The following is a 14,719-nucleotide window of genomic DNA, read 5'->3' as shown; positions in this document are numbered from 1 at the left end:
TTAAACAGATGCTACTGATCATTTTAAGGAAAAGTCCATTTATTCCTGTACTCTCTAGAGTTTTTAATAGGAAATGGGTATTGGATTTTGTCAAATGGTTTTTCTGCATCTATTGAGATAATTATGTGATTTCTATTAATTTGGTTTTTGATATAATCTATCATGTTAATATATTTCCTAATATTGAACCATCCCTGCATTCCTGGTATAAATTTTACTTATTCATGGTGTATTATCCTGCTGATAATTTGCTGTAATCTTTCTGCAAATACTTTAAGAGTTTTGCACCAATATTCATTAGAGAAATTGGTCTACAATATTCTTTCTCTGTTTTTACCCTCCCTGATTTAAGTATCAGCATGATATCTGTGTCATAAAAGGAATTTGGTAGGATTCCTTCTTTCCTTACTTTTCCAAATAGTTTTCCTGTTTCCAACAAGAAATCAAGTTCAGGCATATTTTTCTTTGTATTTTCACTTAGGACTAATTTATGATCTGATTAATGGAAGCATCAAATTTGGAAGGATATAAGCAACTACAGTGCAAAAAAATGAATATTATATTTAGCAATTAATTATTGTATTAGGATTAAAGTTTTTTTCCCCCTTTTCTACCTTCTCATATAAAAACCAACCAGTGTAATAAGTCTCTTTTATATACTTACTCATGACAAGATCTATTCAGACAATAAAAGAAATTCTAAATATACTTGCCCCACAGGCCTGGGGAAAGATTGATCCTTCACATTATCAAGACTGGTAATATGGTGATATTGTTGAGGTTAGGGTTCCTGGTGGTCAGAGAGTTAAATGACGAAGTTAGTGGCAGGTTCAGAGTTCAGGGAACCAAATGAAGAGGTTTGACTCCCCTACATTCCCCTAGATTTCAGGGCAGGGAAGAGAGTTGTGAGAACCCCTTTCTGGCTGAGTCCTTTGTAAAGGAATTTATGAACCTGAAAAGCTAGATTGGTTAAAAAAAAAAGTTTATTATTAGCATTGACAAGTCAGCCTTTGCTATGCATGAATAGAAAGACTGAATTCCTTGGTGGCAAGGTCCCGACAAAGAAGTAAAGTTTCTAGTAGAGAAATCCTGACAGAGAGGTATAAAGTGTTGTTACGGAAATAGGTGAGAAAGAGATAAAAGAGGGGTAACACTGAAAAAGAATATCATTTCAGCGGGCAGAGGCTGCTGCTATGCCAAGGAGAGGTTCCTTGGCACAGCATGTTAGGTCCTCTGCAAGGATTGAGCCCCAAGTTGGCTCATTTTATGACTAGAAGCTGGGGGCAGTTATTGATGGGGTCTGGATGCAGCCTGGGCTGGAATCAAAGTAGAAAATCTTGGAATTGAATGAGTGTCTCTGGACTAATCTCCAATTCAATGGGGTTAGAATCTTCCTCTCCCTCTTCCCCTCCCAGATCTAAAGGGGATATTAACAGTTCTCTTATTGCCACTAACCTCTTGAACACCAGGAACTGAGAGCATTCAAACTGCATCATTTTGATCAAGATTTTGAGTGACCTAAGTCACTTACCTCAAGAAATTCATTTTAGTACACCCCATATCTATCTTTGTGTTTACTAATCTGAGTTGATTGCCACCCTTCAGGAACATTTCTTCCCAGGACTTCACCACTAATCTTTTGCCTAAGAAAGGCAACCAAATTAATGCTGTTTGAGTGGTCTAGGTTCCTGGTGGTCTAGAGGTTAGTGGCTATAAGAGAGTTATTAAGAATCCCCTTTAAACCAGCTGCAGGTTTTAGGAGTGAAAGAATTCACTCATTCATTCACTAACATTATTAGTTGCAAAATGAAAGTTTATTGTTAGATAGAAATCAGTTTACCCAGAGAGTGACTTCTATAGTGGCAGATCTATGGAAAATGGAATTTTGCACTGAGAATGCAGGTCTCGGTGGACAGCAAGTCTTGTCAGCAAAGGGAGCTGCCAAGGTCCATCTGGAAAGACTTTAGTTGATGGAAGCTTATTATATTGAATGTCTTGGTGGGGGCTGGTACGAGCAGATCAGAACCAGTAGGAACTGGGACAAGCCCTGATCTCCTATTGGAATTCAAAGGGATGCTTTTTGACCAGGATTTGCAATTGAATCAAAGGCTCTGGCATCCTGGAAAGACAACTTGTCTGGGGAGAATACATCTCAGCCAGGAAGGTCTGGGAATCTGAAAAGAATCACAGATCAATAGAAAATACAGTTTCTTAAAGGAACAACAACCTGCTTCAAAATGATCATCCCTTTATTAATAACCAGTTGATCTTATTAATAAAATAATTAAATTGCTCATAAATTATTGTTTTTGAACTTTTTAATCATCACAGCTGTTAACGTCCCTATGGACTACTCTAACCTGGTAGCTCCCCTTAAAGCTACTCTTAATGCCCATCCATTGATGGCACTTACCCATCTTCGGGCACCAACCTGGATCCCACAGAGACAGACCACCAAGAGGTAGGGGTGAAGCAAAAGAGAATTTTATTTTGAGATAGCATATATTTATATACCACTGATGATGTGGGGGAAAAGGGGGGTCCTCCAGGAACCTGGCATAATGGGATTGGCCAAGAAGAAGGAGGAAGGTGTGCTAGGCCTTGAGAGCACTAAGGAGGGAGGCGTGGTACCTGGAATCAGACACCGCCTCAAGGGGCTATGCCCCACCTCCACGTAGGACTCGCCTTCACCTCAGAACCTCTCATCCCTCAGGTCATCCCACATGCCTTGAACTGTCTTCCTTGCTCCCAGAAGCTTTTTAACCTTTACAACAGCAACAAGATTTAATAGAAAAAGGGTCATAGGATATTGATTTATTTTTTGCTTCTACCACTTTTTTTTTTTCATCTATAATGTGAAGGAGTTATAGGAGATGGTCCTTAAATTTGCTTGAACTTCTATGAATTTGTATTCAACATAATACTTTCTTTTTCTGCTGTTGATTATAAAATTTTTCCAATTGTAAAGAATAGAGTCAAAATATTTTGAATATGCTATTTCCTTATCTCTAGATCTAAATTAGTGTTGGGTTGAGCAATCTGTAATCCTTTCACCTATGACATTTCCAGATCTCTATGCAATCTATGAATAAAGGGATAACTATTCTTTTTTTCTGTAATTTTTAAATGCCTAGCTTTGGTCTGCAGAAAAAAAAAAAACCCAGCCAATAATTGCATAGAACCTTTTGAGTACTGGTGCTAATCCTCTCATTCTCAATGACAATCACTTAATTATTAGATTAAATGGGTAATGAAAGTATTGAGCAGGTTTTGAATTCCCTCAAAAAGTATTATATCAGAAAAATAAATTCACCAGATGGTGAATGTCATAGAGGCAATCTTGTTTTTCAAACTAGACTTAGCCTAAGAATGTATAATGGAAAGAGCACTGAGCTAGTCCTGCCACTAATGAATCCTCTTTTATAACATGAGAGGGTTGAGATAGATTTTTTCCCCCACTAACTCTGACTCTAATTTTTTTTTATAAATTTATTTTTTTAGCCAGATAATTTTTTCCTATTGACAAATTATCATTCCAAAAATGCTTACTCTTCATATCTGATGGATTTTTCAATTAGCTTTTTAGCTTTTTTTTTTTTTTTTATTATATATATATATATATTTTATAATATTATCCCTTGTATTCATTTTTCCAAATTACCCCCCCTCCCTCTATTCCCTCCCCCCGACGACAGGCAATATCATACATTTTACATGTGTTACAATATAGTCTAGGTACAATACATGTGTGTGAATATCATTTTCTTGTTGCACAATAAACATTAGAATCCGAAGGTACATGTAACCTGGGCAGACAGATATTAGTGCTAACAATTTACATTCCCCTCCCAGTGTTTCTTCTCTGGGTGTAGCTACCTCTGTCCATCATTGATCAACTGGAAGTGAGTTGGATCTTCTTTATGTTGAAGATTTCCATTTCCATCAGAATACATCCTCATACAGTATTGTTGTTGAAGTGTACAGTGATCTTCTGGTTCTGCTTATTTCACTCAGCATCAGTTGATTTAAGTCTCTCCAGGCCTCTCTATATTCCTCCTGCTGGTCATTTCTTACCGAGCAATAATATTCCATAACCTTCATATACCACAATTTACCCAACCATTCTCCAACTGATGGACATCCATTCATCTTCCAGTTTCTAGCTACAACAAAAAGAGCTGCCACAAACATTTTGGCACATATATGTTTCTTTCCGCTCTTTAGTATTTCTTTGGGATATAATCCCAGTAGTAGCGCTGCTGGGTCAAAGGGTATGTACAGTTTGATAACTTTTTGGGCATAATTCCAAATTGCTCTCCAGAATGGCTGGATTCTTTCACAACTCCACCAGCAATGTATTAGTGTCCCAATTTCCCCACATCCCCTCCAACATTTGTCATTATTTGTTCCTGTCATCTTAGCCAATCTGACAGGTGTGTAGTGGTATCTCAGAGTGGTCTTAATTTGCATTTCTCTGATCAGTAGTGATTTGGAACACTCTTTCATGTGAGTGGATATAGTTTCAATTTCTTCCTCTGAGAATTGTCTGTTCATATCCTTTGACCATTTATCAATTGGAGAATGGTTCGGTTTCTTATAAATTATGGTCAGTTCTCTATATATTTTGAAAATGAGACCTTTGTCAGAACCTTTGTTTTTAAAAATATTTTCCCAATTTGTTACTTCCCTTCTAATCTTGTTTGCATTAGTATTATTTGTACAGAAACTTTTTAGTTTGATGTAATCAAAATCTTCTATTTTGTGATCAATAATGATCTCTAGTTCTCCTCTGGACATAAATTCCTTCCTCTTCCACAAGTCTGAGAGGTAGATTATCCTCTGTTCCTCTAATCTATTTATTATCTCCCTCTTTATGCCTAAATCATGGACCCATTTTGATCTTATCTTGGTATATGGTGTTAAGTGTGGATCCATATCTAATTTCTGCCATACTAATTTCCAGTTTTCCCAACAGTTTTTTCCGAATAATGAATTTTTATCCCTAATGTTGGAATCTTTGGGTTTGTCAAAGATTAGATTGCTATAGATGTACCCTTTTTGTCCTTTGTATCTAATCTGTTCCACTGATCTACCGGTCTATTTCGTAGCCAATACCAAATGGTTTTGGTGACTGCTGCTATATAATATAGCTTTAGATCAGGTACACTTAGACCACCTTCCTCTGAGTTTTTTTTCATTAGTTCCCTTGCAATTCTTGACCTTTTATTCTTCCATATGAATTTTGTTGTTATTTTTTCTAGGTCATTAAAATAGTTTCTTGGGAGTCTGATTGGTATAGCACTAAATAAATAGATTAGTTTGGGGAGTATTGTCATCTTTATTATATTCGCTCGGCCTATCCAAGAGCACTGAATGTCTTTCCAATTATTTAAATCTGATTTTATTTTTGTGGCAAGTGTTTTGTAATTTTTCTCATATAATTCCTGACTTTTCTTTGGTAGATGGATTCCCAAATATTTTATACTCTCAACATTTGTTTGGAATGGAATTTCTCTTTGTATCTCTTGCTGTTGCATTTTATTAGTGATATATAAAAATGCCGAGGATTTATGTGGATTTATTTTGTATCCTGCCACTTTGCTGAAATTTTGAATTATTTCTAGTAGCTTTTTAGCATAGTCTTTGGGGTTCTCTAAGTATACCATCATGTCATCTGCAAAAAGTGATAGTTTAATTTCCTCATTTCCTACTCTAATTCCTTGAATCTCTTTCTCGGCTCTTAGCTTTTTAGCTTTTAAAGTTCTCTCTTAAGCTCCCCTTTCAATATTATATGCAAACAACTTTTGATTCTTTGCCTTAATTGCTACCTAACCTTAATCACTGAATAGGTGAGGTCTCAGTCAAATTGAGACTTGTTGAAGACCTTAGCTTAAAAAGGCCAAGATCTCCCACTGCATCCAGGGTCATCTCTAGTCATCCTGATTCATATTCACTGGATCTAAATGGCTTTGGAGGGGAAAGTGAGGCAGATGACCTTGCACAGCTCTCCCTCACTTAAATCCAATTCTCTTGCATCTCATGACATCACCTCTCTGGTCTCATGGTCCTCTTTGAGAAAGAAGGACAAAAAACAATAACAATGTCAAGTACTTGACATTGACAAACAAGCTCTTGAAGAGCTCCCACTTAAGAAAGCCCTGCATTAATTCCTATGAAGACAGAATTTCCTTCAAGGAGCGCACACATGGCTCAATTTCCTATTTGGAATGCCAACCAAACTGGAACTGGCCTCTAACCTGGAAATTATCAAAGTCAAACAGAGGAGGCTTCAGGCAGGTGTGTTAGGAATCAAGTATTGATTAAATTAATTTCAAAGTGAGGAAAACACTAGCAAATGGAAGCTTCCCCTCTTGAGAGGGAGGGCTTAACAGACTGGGTCAAAGACAGGGCTTGTGTACAAAGCACAAAGAGGTAGAGCACAACACAGTCATTGTCAGGTCTTGAGTAGCAGTTCCCATGCAGGCTTTTCTAGGTCTTGTGGGAACAGACTTCTCAAGGTCAATAAGCCTTGTTCAGTGGGGTGCTGAACCAGAGTTAGAGTGGCAGGAATAGGAGTGCGGTATCTGGTTCAGTTATACAAGCATAGGAATTCAGCAACTGTTAAGATGTCAGGAGATTGTGATGGATGACTTTGGGCTGTAACAGGTCAGCTGTTCTGGCTAAAATCTAAATCCCTCAATGAACAGCTAGTGCTAGTCAAAACAATGTAGTTTGCTAGAGAGGGAGATCATCCAGAGTGAAAAGGATTATTGTTATGCTGATGTCAGGGCAGAGTTTGCTACAGACCCTTATCTCTGAGAAATAGGATGTCTCCAAATAGCCTGAGTGGAAATAACAAAATCAAAGTGGAAGGGAAGGGGAAAGGAAAACATTAGCAAAACTGTCAGTTGTTCTACAACTCCACTAATCAGTAATAGATCTAGAGCCAGAAGGAAGTTCAGGAGCTACCTTACCCAACCTCTTCTTTTTACAGATTAGGAAGCTAAGGCTCCAATAGGTCAAATAATTTGTCCAAGGTTACAAAGATAGACATCAATAGATGTATTTCAACCTTGGTTCTCTGCCACAATTCTTTCCACTATAGCATGGTGCAATCATCAGTTCAGATGAACAAACACCAATTAGTCTGTCTTAAACATCTTTAGTCAATGGAAAAGATTTCCTTCTTTATATCATTACTACAGAAACAGATAAATTTTAAATTAACCAATACTCTTTTAGAAATGAGTTATACAACTGTTTCTTGCTGCACTTTTTTCTGTTTGTTTTAGGAACTATGCGTTCAAATCTTTGAAGAGTATATATAATATTATATCATTAAAATATATGTAAATCATTATATGTATGTATAATATATTTATATTATATTTATATTTTATATAATATTTATATATTATATATAAAAGTATATAAAGCAAATTTTAAGATTTAAAAACGTCTTCAAAATTTAAGAAGATTGCTACTTATTTTGTCCTTTTATAACTGTTCTTTCATTTTCTTTTGTCATCTTAATTTCTGTTAGATACATCAAATGTTCATTCTGCAAATATATATTTTTCACTCTTTATATGATTATGAAATAGGAGGTTAGTGATATTGTATCAAATATGGAACACTTTTCTTAAGATATCTGAGAGCCTTAAAAGAAGCTTCCATCAATGCTCTATGCTACAATTTCATATAAACTGAGGCATACTCCCTAAAGGATCTGTATCTCTCTTTCACCAAAGGGAATAACAACTAGAGGGTGCACAGACCAGCCCTTTGAAACCCAAATTCCTCTTTTCCCCAGATGAAAAAAGAAATGCATATTAAAAAAAAAATCAAGAGTGATCTTTGTTAAAGGTAGAACATTATCGTGTGGAAGAGGCAGCCTAAGGCTGAAATGGCTCATTTGGGGAAATGGAGACATGGTTTATATTATTTTCAGACATAGGAAGGTAGAGAATAGGCTGATCTGAAGAGGGAAGGGGGCATGTTATATACTAAGAGCTCCAGGCTTGAGGGGAGAGAAGTGCCCGAAAGCAAGGAAAATGAAGAATTATAGGTTTAAAAATGGGGACATTTTGATACATTAAAGCAGAACCCACAAGATAATTCTAGTGGCATCAAGAGTCCAAGGTTTGAATATAAACAAAAAGATAAACAGAATGCCTTCCTACATCTTATAAACGTCTGAATGTCTCATAAACTACAAGATAAATAGGATGCCAAATATGTCAGGATGATACCAAGAATTCAAGGCTAACCTGATAGCTCATCTCCAGAGACTGCTCAAGGCTGCTGAGCTAAACCAGCTGCAAGGTCACTGATTCTGCACTTCTAACTAAGTTTCACTCTGTCACTGTAAAAGATTGTTGGTTTGTCAAGTTATTCTATATCTTGATTGATCAAATTAATCCTATACATCTTCCTTGATAAACTGGGTAATTGGAGGTGAGGGGGAGGATTCAAGAAAATCAAAGAAATTAGTATATTTATTTTCACACCGACTTATCATAATTGGGTATTCATTTTATCAAGAAGGGCCCACAATACATGTCCTGCAAAATTTAGTATAGGAGATGGAGCACATAAGAATGTACTTAACAATGAAGCTGATGGTTTGCTGCTAACTAGTGTTACTTGTATAATAAGTGAAATGATAAGAGAGTGAATAGGTAGTATTCCTCAAGCACAACTCTGACCACATCCCTCCCTTACTCAAAAACTTCAGGTCATCATTAGGATAAAATAGACTCTTCTGCTTAGTAATCTGATGATCATTCCAATTCTTCTAGAATGTCTTGATGAGAGAAGGGTGACAGGTCTTCAGTCATAATCAAAGTTTGTGAACTACCACATTCATCAAACAAAAGGCAGACCAAGTTGCTTCAGGCTAAGCTTTTTCTTTTAATCTAAGAGTCTGAGGATGAGCACCCAGTATATTGTCCCAGATAACTCTCTAACTTAGAGTTAGAAATTTCCAAGTTACTCTCCAGTAAGCTTAAAAATGAATTTGAGCCAAAGTAAGAAAAAAATAGGTCAAGGAATCAAATTCATTGCTTACTATCCCCATAATGAACATTTATGAACTAATGAATGTATGAACAAATAAAGAAATGAATTATAAAATATTTATTAAATACTATATTTCAGACACCCTTCTAAGTGCTGGAGAAACAAAAACTAACAACTAACTTCATAGAGGTTACATTCCCAAGAAGGAAGACAACATATTAAAAGAATTTAAAAGGGTTGGAGCGGGTCTCATAGTAAAAGTCCAGGTTCAGGTAAAGAAGGATTATGACCAGAGTGCAGTGATTATTGTTTGAAAACGTCCAGAAAGTGACATAGACAACTAATTCCATGCAAGATAAGAGGAAAAAGGGAAATTTTGTGAAGAATATAGCATCTTGCAAACTGAGCCTTAAAAGAAAAGAGGGATTTGGAAAAGCAGGCAGAAATGAAAAGAAAGTATATTCCTGTTTTAGAGATGGAGGGCAAAAATATCAAAAAGTTGGCAGTTGGGAGAATTCTGGAAAGATAGTAGACTAGGTCAAAACATTTCAAATTCTCCAGATTTCCCTCTCAAACAGAATAAATCTGTGCCTCAGGGAGAACAAAGACTGGTGAAAAACTAAGAAGACTTGGAACAGAACAGGGGTCCCCCTGGAATAATCCAGTTTGACTAAGTGAACATCTTTAGATTACTAGCAGGAGTCTTGGGGCTAGCTGGGTTTCAGCTCAGTCCAAAGCATAAGAACTTTCACATCTTGGACAGTGTGAGCAATTGGTGTCTGTGTCCAGGGAGACTGAGGAAACCTTTGCTAATTAGGAACTCCAAGGCCAGCTGGGATGCAGAGGCATCACCCTGAACAAGAAAGAACCAGAAACCCAGCGAATGCAGAAGCAATGGGACAAGGATGCTACTGGCTGTGAGCACTTGCAGGAGAGTGGAGGTTTTGGTTTGGGGTCAAAGGGAAGGTCAAAGGAAAGAGCTGAAGTGCAACTAAATGCACTATCCCCCCATTCCAGGATTAGAGATGCTTACATTAATAGTTCTCACTTAAAAAAAAAAGGCAAAGAAGAAAGAACCCAACCAGAGAAACATACTATGGGAATAAGGAAAACCAGTTTTATCTTCAGAGGAAGTAATTGGCTACCTGCCCAGAAAAAAATTTATAGAAGAACTCAAAAAAAAAAAAAAAAAGACTTTAAAATGTGAGAGATTGAAGAAAAACTAAATTTGTAATTTAGGTCTTTTTTTAAGTTTAGTTTTTAGTTTATAAATAAAAACCATCCAAGAAGAATCTAGGGAGAGGAGAAGTTAACCAAATAGAAAAGGAAACAGTCTTAAAGAAGAAAATAATTTTGAAAATAAAAATTGGGCAGGAGGAAGCCAGTGAACCTATGAGAAACCAAGAAAAAAAAAAGACAAAATATAAAGAATGAAAAAAGAACAAAATATGAACCATCTTATTAAAAAAACAGATCTAGAGAATAGATCAAAAAGAGAAAACATAAGAATAATCAGGCTACTAGAAAGCTGTGACCAAAAAAAAAAAAAAAAAAAAAAAAAAAGAGAACTTTGAAACAATGATGCAAAAAAAAAAAATTAAAGAAAATTGTCCTGGAATAATAGAACGTGCAAGGAAAGTAAAAATAGAAAGAAAAAAAAAAAAAAACAGATTACCACCTCAAAGAGATCCTTTGTGGGAAACATAACAATATTATTGTCAAATTTCCAAACTTCCAGATCAAAGAGAAAATTTTGCAGGAAACAAAAAAAAACAATTCAAATTTGCTAGAGCTACAATTAGAATTGCACAGGACTTATCACTAAGTACAATAAAAGAGTGCAAGCTCTGGAATAATATATGCCAACAATCAAAAGAATTGGCCAAAAATATCATATCTGGGAAAATTATTCATAATATTGAATGAGAAACAATGGACATTCAATGAACTTGCAGATTTTCAGAACTTAGTCTCAATCAAATTTGAACTTAATAGAAAATTTTACACCTAAGTTCCAATATCAAAAATTAGTTTCAAGGAACTTAATATGAAAAAATTGTTTTATGTGTTGTGCATGGAAATGTATAACATATAATTGAGATTTTTATCAGTAAGTGGATAGCTCAAAAGAAATATTGGGATCTAATTCCAAAAAGAAATATTGTCAAGGAAAAGGTAAAAAGAGTAATTATGTCATACAAATGAGGTGCAGAGGAAGAACTAATACAGAGGCATTGGGGGGAGGAGGGTTCATAATTCTGAATACTTACTCACATCAGGAATACATTAATACTACACACACACACATATATCATATATATATATATATATGTATATATATATATATATTCACATATCATGAAGGGTATAGCACCCTCCAAAACATATAAGGAGATGGGGGGATGGAATAGAATAAGGTGTGGTATAGAAGGATGTAATGGTAGTGGAACAAGATATGTAAATTAATGGGAAAGGGATAAAGGGACAAGGAAAGGGGGAGAAGATAACAGAGGGATCCATAAATGGGGGAAATAAAGTAATAATAAGGTAAGTTAAGGAATAGAATTAAAGTATGAGTTAACAGGGATAGTAAATAAAAGATATACACAGACACTACAACAATGAATTTACTAGAAAAAAAAGTAGAGCTAGTAATCATTGATCTTAGACAAAGTCATACTTAAAGATTAAATCAAGAGGGAAATCTACATTATATGCCAGCCATATTAATATTGTTTTAGATGCATGATTACATGTGTGCCAAATGTATTTGTATATACGTGTGTGTGTGTGAGCGTTCGCTTAACTGTATTGGAGCCTGCTTGGGGGAGGTAGGAAAAATGAAAAGGGGCAAAAAGAATAAAATAAAAAGTGCACAGCAGAGAGCAAAAGAATAATTACAAGGAAGCAATGAAAACCTGGACATCATGAATATAATTTCTTCTATCATTATATATGCTTTCTTGGAATATAAATTTATTGTTACATATTTTGAATCCTCCCTTGATATTCTGCTGGACACATGACTATATTTTGCTTTGTTTTGTTTTGTTTTAATTTTTCTTTTTTTTTCTGTTTTCTATTCTGTTTTTTCTTATGTTGTATTTAGTTCAATACATTAAAAGAAAAAAAAATGTTGGCAGTGCCTCAGTCAATACACTATAATTAGTGCTTGAATAAAACTTAACTAATAAACCTATTTTCTTTCTAAGACACATGATAGCCTTCTTGTACTTAGACACTAAGACACTAGATAGCACTTTAGCACTATGTTTGAAGCCATTTTAAACAGCGAAATTGCTAACATGAAGAACAAAAATGCAAAAACAAAATTGTGGCACTAAATAGACTTTGAAAAGGATAATTGTTCATAATAAAATAACTGAAAAAAGACAGCAGAGTTTAATCCATCCAATGAACAAGATACTCCATTTCTTGAATTTTGTCTGGGTCTGGTATGGAGGTCCCCCATACCTGGAATGTACTTCCTCCTTCAATCCTGTTACCAACCTTCCTGGCTTCCTTTAGGGCCAAACTAACATTTTACCTTCCACAGGAACTTTCTCCAGCTACACTTAATTCTAGTGCCTTCTTTCTTTTAATTATTTCTTATTTGCTCTGTACATAGCTTGTTTTAAATATAGATTTACATGTCATTTACTCCATTAAACTGTAAGCTCCTTGAAGGCAGGAATTGTCTTTTTACCTCTTTTTGTATCCCTAATGCTTAGCACAGTGCATGACACATGTAGGTGATATGTCCTGTCTCCATTGTCATGAATAATGTGAACTTTAAGGGAATCCATCCTGACTATATTACACCCAAAAGGAAGCCAAATTCCTGGGACTGTCTTGTTAGCATATCTAAGGCATACTCAACTGCACATGTGACTTTCTTCTCCATTAGGACCCTCCCTAACTTCTCCCTATCTTTCTGGATCCTGCCCTTACTTCTCCTCACTCTCTTTAAAAATCTCCTTCACGATATATTCTGATGGAAGTGGATATCTTCAACATAAAGAAGATCCAACACACTTCCAGTTGATCAATGATGGACAGAAACAACTACACCCAGAGAAGGAACACTGGGAAGTGAATGTAAATTGTTAGCACTACTGTCTATCTACCCAGGTTACTTATACCTTTGGAATCTAATACTTGATGTGCAACAAGAAAATTGGATTTACACACATATATTGTATCTAGGTTATACTGTAACACATGTAAAATGTATGGGATTGTCTGTCATCTAGGGGAGGGAGTAGAGGAAGGGAGGGGAAAATTTGGAAATTTGGAAAAATTTGGAAAAGTGAATATAAGGGATAATGTTATAAAAAAAATTACTCATGCATGTGTATTGTCAAAAAATTTATGATTATAAAATTAATTTTTAAAAAAGAAATTAAAAAAAAAATCTCCTTCACTCACAGCCGGCTGTTTAATCATTTTTTACCCTTTTGATTTTGATACCCTTTTCATGACAATAAAGGACCCTATGAGAATGCTATTGTGCATTTTTCATATTTCAAACAATTCTCCCACAACCTGATACTTCATCACTAATGGCTAAATATTTTTGAGTGAATGAATGAAGAATGATCTCAACTGAGAACATGCATTTCAGGTGACTTAAATTTTTTAAAGTTCCACATGTCTGGGCATGTTCACAAAATCTTCGGAAAGTGTCACATGTATTGGTGTGGGGGTTACAAATCAGGTTTAGCAACTAGACAAATTCAAAAATGCAGAATCCATGAAGGATAAAGATTAACTCTATATTGTCTTGAAATAAGTAACTCAAGCTGCTTCACAAGAACCAATTGGTAAAATTTTAATGGTAAATATCACCATGGAAATTGGCAAATGCTACAAGAACCAGGTAGATTTATTGTTTTCTCAATTATCTAGATTTAAGTAAATGATGGAGAAAAATTGAATAAAGGGGAGAGAGAGTTGTTAAATATTTACCAACATGCTCCTGACTGAGGCTTCTAAAATATGGATACCTTTGGCTTCTCTCACTTCTTATTCCTGTGAAGGAATATAAAGGTTTCCTAATAACAGTGTCCAAAAGATTAAAGCTGTAGGTAGCACAAAGGAAAATGGAAAGGTGAATGGTGGGCAAGAGCAGGTAGAAATATATTAACAATGAAAAATTAGTAAATTCTTTGGTAAGAATTCTTTAGTAATTGGTAAATATACCAGGAAATGTAATAAAAGTATATGATGAGGGAATCAAGGTGAATCTGATGTGTAATGAGATAAAGGAATAACCAGTGGATAGAGTAAATATTTTATTGTAATCCATTAAACATCAAGCAAGATCCCCAGAATTTTGGGATAGATCCCCTAGAATTTCTAGGATCACATGGATAAGAACATCAAAGGTTAAAAAAATCACAGGTCTATATGATGTCTAGCACGTGTTGATAAATCAGATTGATGAAGTCACTGACTCCTCAAAATAACAAAGATTGAGGATAATAATTAGCAAGCAAGTAAGTAAAAATTAAGTCTACTGTGTTCCAGGCACTGTGCAAAGTGCTGGGGAAATAAAGAAATAAAAAAAGATAACCTCTGCTCTCAGAGTTCTCAGTCTAAAGGCTGATACTACATGAAAACATTTATGTACAAACAAAATATATACAAAATAAGAAGTAAGTAATCAATAGAAAAATGGTATTAGCAGTTAAGGGGA

The sequence above is a fragment of the Sminthopsis crassicaudata genome, chromosome 3 (genome assembly GCF_048593235.1).
Source record: "Sminthopsis crassicaudata isolate SCR6 chromosome 3, ASM4859323v1, whole genome shotgun sequence".
Taxonomy (NCBI): domain Eukaryota; kingdom Metazoa; phylum Chordata; class Mammalia; order Dasyuromorphia; family Dasyuridae; genus Sminthopsis; species Sminthopsis crassicaudata.
Note: the sequence above shows the minus strand (reverse complement) of the source record.